Below are 6,368 nucleotides of genomic sequence, written 5' to 3' on the forward strand. Positions count from 1 at the left end.
TATGAAGGTTGATACTGAGTATTCCCTAAGGAAAGACACCACTGCCAATGCACTAAAGAACGAAACCAAATTCGTGTGTAACATCCCACGGTCTATTGACTTTCACACCCTCAAGTCCTTAAAACATAAATTGCAACACCAAGGTATCATTGCCACAAAATCTGCTAAAGGCAACAGTATTGTGCTTTTGACCAAATGTGATTCTTTGGATAAAGTTAATGATTTCCTGAATACCAGGCTTCCAAGTCCTTCCTAAATACCCTACTAAATTGTTCAAAGAGGATGTTAAATATGCACTCAATTCGTTAAATAGTAATATTGTAGAACGAAAGCAAACTGGTGCTTTTCATTTATTATAATGTTGTTCTACCAAGAACCGACGGAAGATTCTGTTAATATGATAAAATGTTTATTACTGAAGTCTTACATAACCCTGTTTCAGGGTCTCAGTCCCATCCGTAAATTAAAATGAAACCTTATGCCTGAATAGTAACACCCATGACAGGCTACCAGTGGTACGAAATCATATAGGGTTAATAAATACATAGACTACAATGAACAAACCTAAAATCAGTACTAAGTGTACCTGTCTGAGATAAGTTAAAAGGCAGCACATCTGCTGTACTGGCTCATCAGAGATATTTCTGTCGCCATACTTAGTCCATCCTGATCTGGAGCTCTACCTCGGCGCCCAACATCTGATTGTGGTCTCCCAGTTCCACTTCTTCGGTCTTCTTTTTGACAATAAGCTGATTTGGTGATTGCCTATTTATGCAAACTCAATGTTCTTTGCTTCCTTGCCCACACCTCTTGAGGTGTGGATCGTTTGATCCTTCTCTACCTTTACCAGGCATTAGTTATGTCTCACCTGGACTATGGTTGTCAGCTTATGGATCAGATTCCCCTTCAACACTCTTCCTCTTGGACCTGGTTCACCACCATGGTATCCATTTACCAACCAGTGCCTTTCACACTAGCCCTGTCGATAGTCTTCTGGTCGACACTGGGATCTCTTCTTTCCTTTCGATTCAGCGGTCCCAGCTTTTGATTTCCTGTCCCATCACTAACCACTCATCCCCTGCTCACCCCTCCCATTCTATTCTTTTCGCAGCTTCGGGCCATTGCCTGTCCACTGCCCACCATCAGGTGGGTTTACTGGTTGGGCTCTGCCCCACTTCTCTCCACTGTGACTACCATTTCCCCTCCTTGTACTCTTCACTACGTTCTCTCCTGACCACCCTGCCTTGGTTAATTCCTCTTCCAGGGTGTGAAAGCCTTCAGTTATTCCGGTGTTCATTCTTAATGCTCTTAGGGAGTTTCGGGATACCACTGGTTTTTACACCAACGGCTTTAAATCCTCTGATTTTGTGGGATATGCCTCCACATCTCCTGTTGGTGTGGAACACCATCTCTTGCCTGCCACATGTGGCGTGTTTGCTGCAGAATTGTTCATCATCTCTTGGGGTTCTGTTTTATTAAACAGTCCTCCCCTCACCTGAGTTTTATTATACATGGACTCAATGAGTGGCCTTCAGGCTATCACTCAGTGTTTTCCTTGCCACCCATTGCTCTCTACTGTCCGCAACCTTTTTGCTGATCTTGGTGATGCTGATTGTTCGGCTGACTTCCTTTGGGTACCTGACATCTTTTGATCAAGTATCCGAGTTCGACAGAGGAAGGATAGTGGCTGTTGTGACTTAGAAAGACAGCCAAGTCACAACGAGAGGAAGCCGAAAGGCACGCGTTAAGCTCACGCAGATTGGCGTGAGGTCTGGAACAGTTAAAAGGAAATGAGAACTTAGAAAATGGACGCAGTTGCTGTAATACTTAACTTTAATCCACATTTGTAGAACATCGCTCTTGATGATACATGCTTCACATAGTAAATATCAATTGAATACGGCGCCTTGCTAGGTCGTAGCAAATGTAGCTGAAGGCTATGCTAACTATCGTCTCGGCAAATGTGAGCGTATTTGTCAGTGAACCATTGCTATGAACGTCGGCTGTACAACTGGGCGAGTGCCAGTACGTGTCTCTAGACCTGCCGTGTGGTGGCGCTCGGTCTGCGATCACTGACAGTGGCGACACGCGGGTCCGGCGTATACTAATGGACCGCGGCCGATTTAAAGGCTAACACCTAGCAAGTGTGGTGTCTGGCGGTGACACCACAGTGGCTTGCCGAGATTGTGGATTATCATACAGAGAAATCGCTAGTCGTGTTGGACGAAACCAAACAACTGTAATGCGGATATGTGACCGTTGGATGCAGGAGGGTACGACGGACCGACGTGGTCGATCGCATTCACCTCGGTGCACCACTGCACGTGCTGATAGGCAAATTGTGCGCATGGCAGTGACGGATCGTTCAGTGACATCCCGAACCGTAGCACAGCACATTGCGTCTGTAACGCATCATCCAGTGTCTGCGCGTACCATTCGACGCTGTTTACAGCAGTGGTCTGTCCGTAAGACGTCCATTGCTTCGTCTACCATTGACGCAGAACCACAGACGTCTCCGTCGCCAATGGTGTGATGACAGACGGATGTGGACGGCAGAATGGAATGACGTTGTCTTTACTGACGAGGCACGCTTCTGTCTGCAGCACCACGATGGTCGGATTCGAGTGTGGAGACACCGTGGAGAGAGGATGCTGGACAGCTGCATTATGCACCGCCACACTGGTCTTGCACCGGGTATTATGGTATGGGGCGGTATTGGATATTACTCTCGCACGCCTCTAGTACGCATTGCCGGTACTTTAAATAGCCGGCGCTACATATCCGAGGTGCTGGAACCAGTTGTCCTTCCTTACCTTCAGGGCTCGGCCACAGCCATATTTCAACAGGATAATGCGCGGCCACACGTGGCACGCATTGTCCAAAGGTTGTTCGTCAATAACCAGATTGAATTGCTTCCCTGGCCGGCTCGCCCTCCGGATCTTTCGCCGATAGAAAACATGTGGTCCATGGTTGCTCAACAAGTGACCCAGATTACATCCCCAGCTGCCACACCAGATATTCTTTGGCAACGTGTGGAAGCTGCTTGGGCTGCAGTACCCCAGGAAAACATCCAACGTCTCTTTGACTCAATGCCGAGACGTGTGGCAGCGGTGATCTCCAACAATGGCGGTTACTCTGGCTACTGATTCTGGCAGGAACCCCATGTCACAGACGTCTGTAAACGTAATCATTTGATACTTGGTCAACATGTTATCTACAAAATAAATTTTGTTGTGCTACCTCTTGTCTTTCTTGGTGTTGCATTTACGGTGGCCAGCAGTGTAATTCAGATTCCAAGCGGAACAACCAATGTGGCTTTAGATAAAGTAGTTTCTCGGCTGTGGCAAATATTTTTAAGGAAATTGTCAGATAATACAATTTCTGATAGCTCCGTGTCATTTGAGTTTTATTAAGTGACCAGTGTTCTTAAATTTCACTGATTTTGCGCATTATCAGTTTGCATCGGCACAATTTACGAATTGCTTTATGTATGTTCGGTATGCATCACAATAAGTAGAGCAAAGGCCAGAACCATTTCTTACTCCATCAGGGTTCTGTCCAAATAAAACTAGTAATTACGGTGACGTGCCTGAATGCATTAATTTTTCTTTCACCAGATGTGTCTGGTGTAAGGAAAATATTTGTTTTAGTCATTAAATGACACTTGGCTCCACTGTGGCAACTATGGAGAATAAATAAGGATTTTGGTGAATGACGCAACCAGCCACAAATACTTTTAAAATGTTTTATTTTAGTGCCATAACCAATTTCAGGCAACCATGCCCATCTTCAGATGGCTAATATTTTTCGTTACATAGATGTTTTGATCAACAGCATGTTATCTGATTCACCCTGCAACAGAATAAAGATGACGCTGTGGGATGTGCAACATGTAACATACTGGCAGAAGTAAAGCTGTGAGGACCGGGCGTGAGTCGTGCTTCGGTAGCTCAGTTGGTAGAGCACTTGCCCGCGAAAGGCAAAGGTCCCGAGTTCGAGTCTCGGTCGGGCACACAGTTTTAATCTGCCAGGAAGTTTCACATGTAACATGTTTATGATAGAAAAATGTTTGCAACTCAAGCGTTAACTTATTATTTATCCTACTGTCTTTTAACTTTAATAATAAGTTTACGCTTAAGGTGGAAACATTTTTCTGTTACAAACGTGTAACATGTTGTACTTCCCACACATCATCTTCGCTCTGTTTACATACTTGGTCAATATTTAAAGAATGATGCCTTTGTGTCTTTGCTCAATGATAATCTTTGCATTGTAAAGGAAAACGTCAAGTGTATAACGCATCCACGAAACTCATCACTCATCACTCATTTTAAGAATATTATGAGCCGTGCCACAGTGATGTATTTACAATATGTGTGGTATGGTGGAATTCAAGAACATATACATCAAACCAGAGAACCGCACTTGTCACAACAAAACAGATCGGCTCACTAACTACTCGAATATTCTTGTGCATTGTGGAGCTGACGACGTGCTGTTGATCAAAAAATCTGTGTCACGAAAAATTATAGCCATTTGAAGATTGGAGCGGTAGCCTGAAGCATACTATGGCACTAAAACAAAACATTTAATATAAAAAACAGTCATATGATACATGGGACACTCCTCCGGCGAGAGAACCTACCACTGTGTAGCGGTAATGATGTACAAATTTCTGCACACCATAACTTAACAGAATGTGCGTTATATCATGACAACAGGGCAGCAACCAGTTCCCCGTTTTATGTGCCAGTAAGATGCATGTGGTAAAAGTTTCTAGTTCCTCTGTTGTGTCTGATCTAGATAAACTGTTAGGTGTAAGACTGATGTGTTTTTAGAGTGGCTGGTAAGTTTCTTTCACTGATCAGACACTGAAAGTTTCTCATTTTATTATTATTAAGCTACAGTACTGTTTTACTTGTCTTTTAACAGTAGGTTGTACGACATGACTTCAGTTTTTCTTACCAGATACTGAAGTGTGTATGAATGTGAGAATGGCACTGTGCGCATCGGATTTAAATTACATTTTTACCTCTTTTAAAATAATTTAAAAAAAATTAATCCCCAGTTTTTCAGTAAAGGCACTAGTGACAGCAATGATGAGCGCACTAATTATACAACCGCAGCATACCGTCAATGTCGCGTTGTACTGCGTCTGCAGCAGCAGTCTGAGCAGCAGTTGGCACCACGGTGACTCAATCAACTGTTACAAATCGGTTACTTCAAGGACAGCTCCGAGTCAGAAGCCATGTAGCGCACATTACAAACCATCGCCATTTGCGACTTCAGTGGTGTCAAGCGAGAGCCCATTGGAGGACAGGCTGGAGATCAGTTGTTTTTTTCCGATCAAAGCTGATTCTGTCACGGTGCCACTGATGTCCGTGTGTTGGTTAGGACCTGCAACCAACCAGTCTGGGAGCTAGACGCAATGGAACTACACCTGGGGTTACGGACTGGGATGCAAGAGCACTCTCGTGGCTATCCCACGCACACTGACTGAAAAACTTCGCGTCAGTCGTGTGATTCGACCTGTTGGGCTCCCATTCTTAAACAGCATTCCAGAGGGTATTTTCCAATAGGATAACGCTTCACATTTTTGTCAGGCAGTGTGATACCCATTTGTATGCACCTGACTTTATACGATACCATGCCAAATCACGATCACCATAATATTTGTGCCGGTTATTTGTGAACTTTTATATACTTCGAATTTAATCATCCTCTTGTTGTTCGTGCTACTGCAGAATTCTGCCATCTTGACGTACGAAATCAAGTTGTTACATTAAAACGTGTTGCAAAACATATGGAGAGTCGAAAAAAGAACCAATTTATCACTGATGTATAAAGATGCTGATATTGAAAAAAGACTGAGATTTTATTCTTTTGCAACGACGTCTCTCGTTCAGCAGTAGTGCTTAGGCCCGAGAATGGGCTGAGGTGTTACATAATCCTTGGAGCACATTTGCAATGCACCTCCCTTCTGTTGTTTACGTATGATTTTTCCATCATCCTGTCGGAAATTTTTATGATCTATAATAACTACTTACTAAGGAAGCAACCATGAGTATTGTAACGAGAGCATACATTATCCTAGCCGGCCGCGGTGGCCGCGCGGTTTTAGGCGCTTCAGTCCGGAACCGCGTGACTGCTACGGTCGCAGGTTCGAATCCTGCCTCGGACATGGATGTGTGTGATGTGCTTAGGTTAGTTAGGTTTAAGTAGTTCTAAGTTCTAGGGGACTGATGACCACAGATGTTAAGTCCCATAGTGCTAAGAGCCATTTGAACCATTTTGTTAAGTCCCATAGTGCTCAGAGCCATTTGAACCAATACATTATCCTAAAAGGTCTTCTAATTAACTCCTTTGCT

The sequence above is a fragment of the Schistocerca nitens genome, chromosome 3 (genome assembly GCF_023898315.1).
Source record: "Schistocerca nitens isolate TAMUIC-IGC-003100 chromosome 3, iqSchNite1.1, whole genome shotgun sequence".
Lineage (NCBI taxonomy): Eukaryota > Metazoa > Arthropoda > Insecta > Orthoptera > Acrididae > Schistocerca > Schistocerca nitens.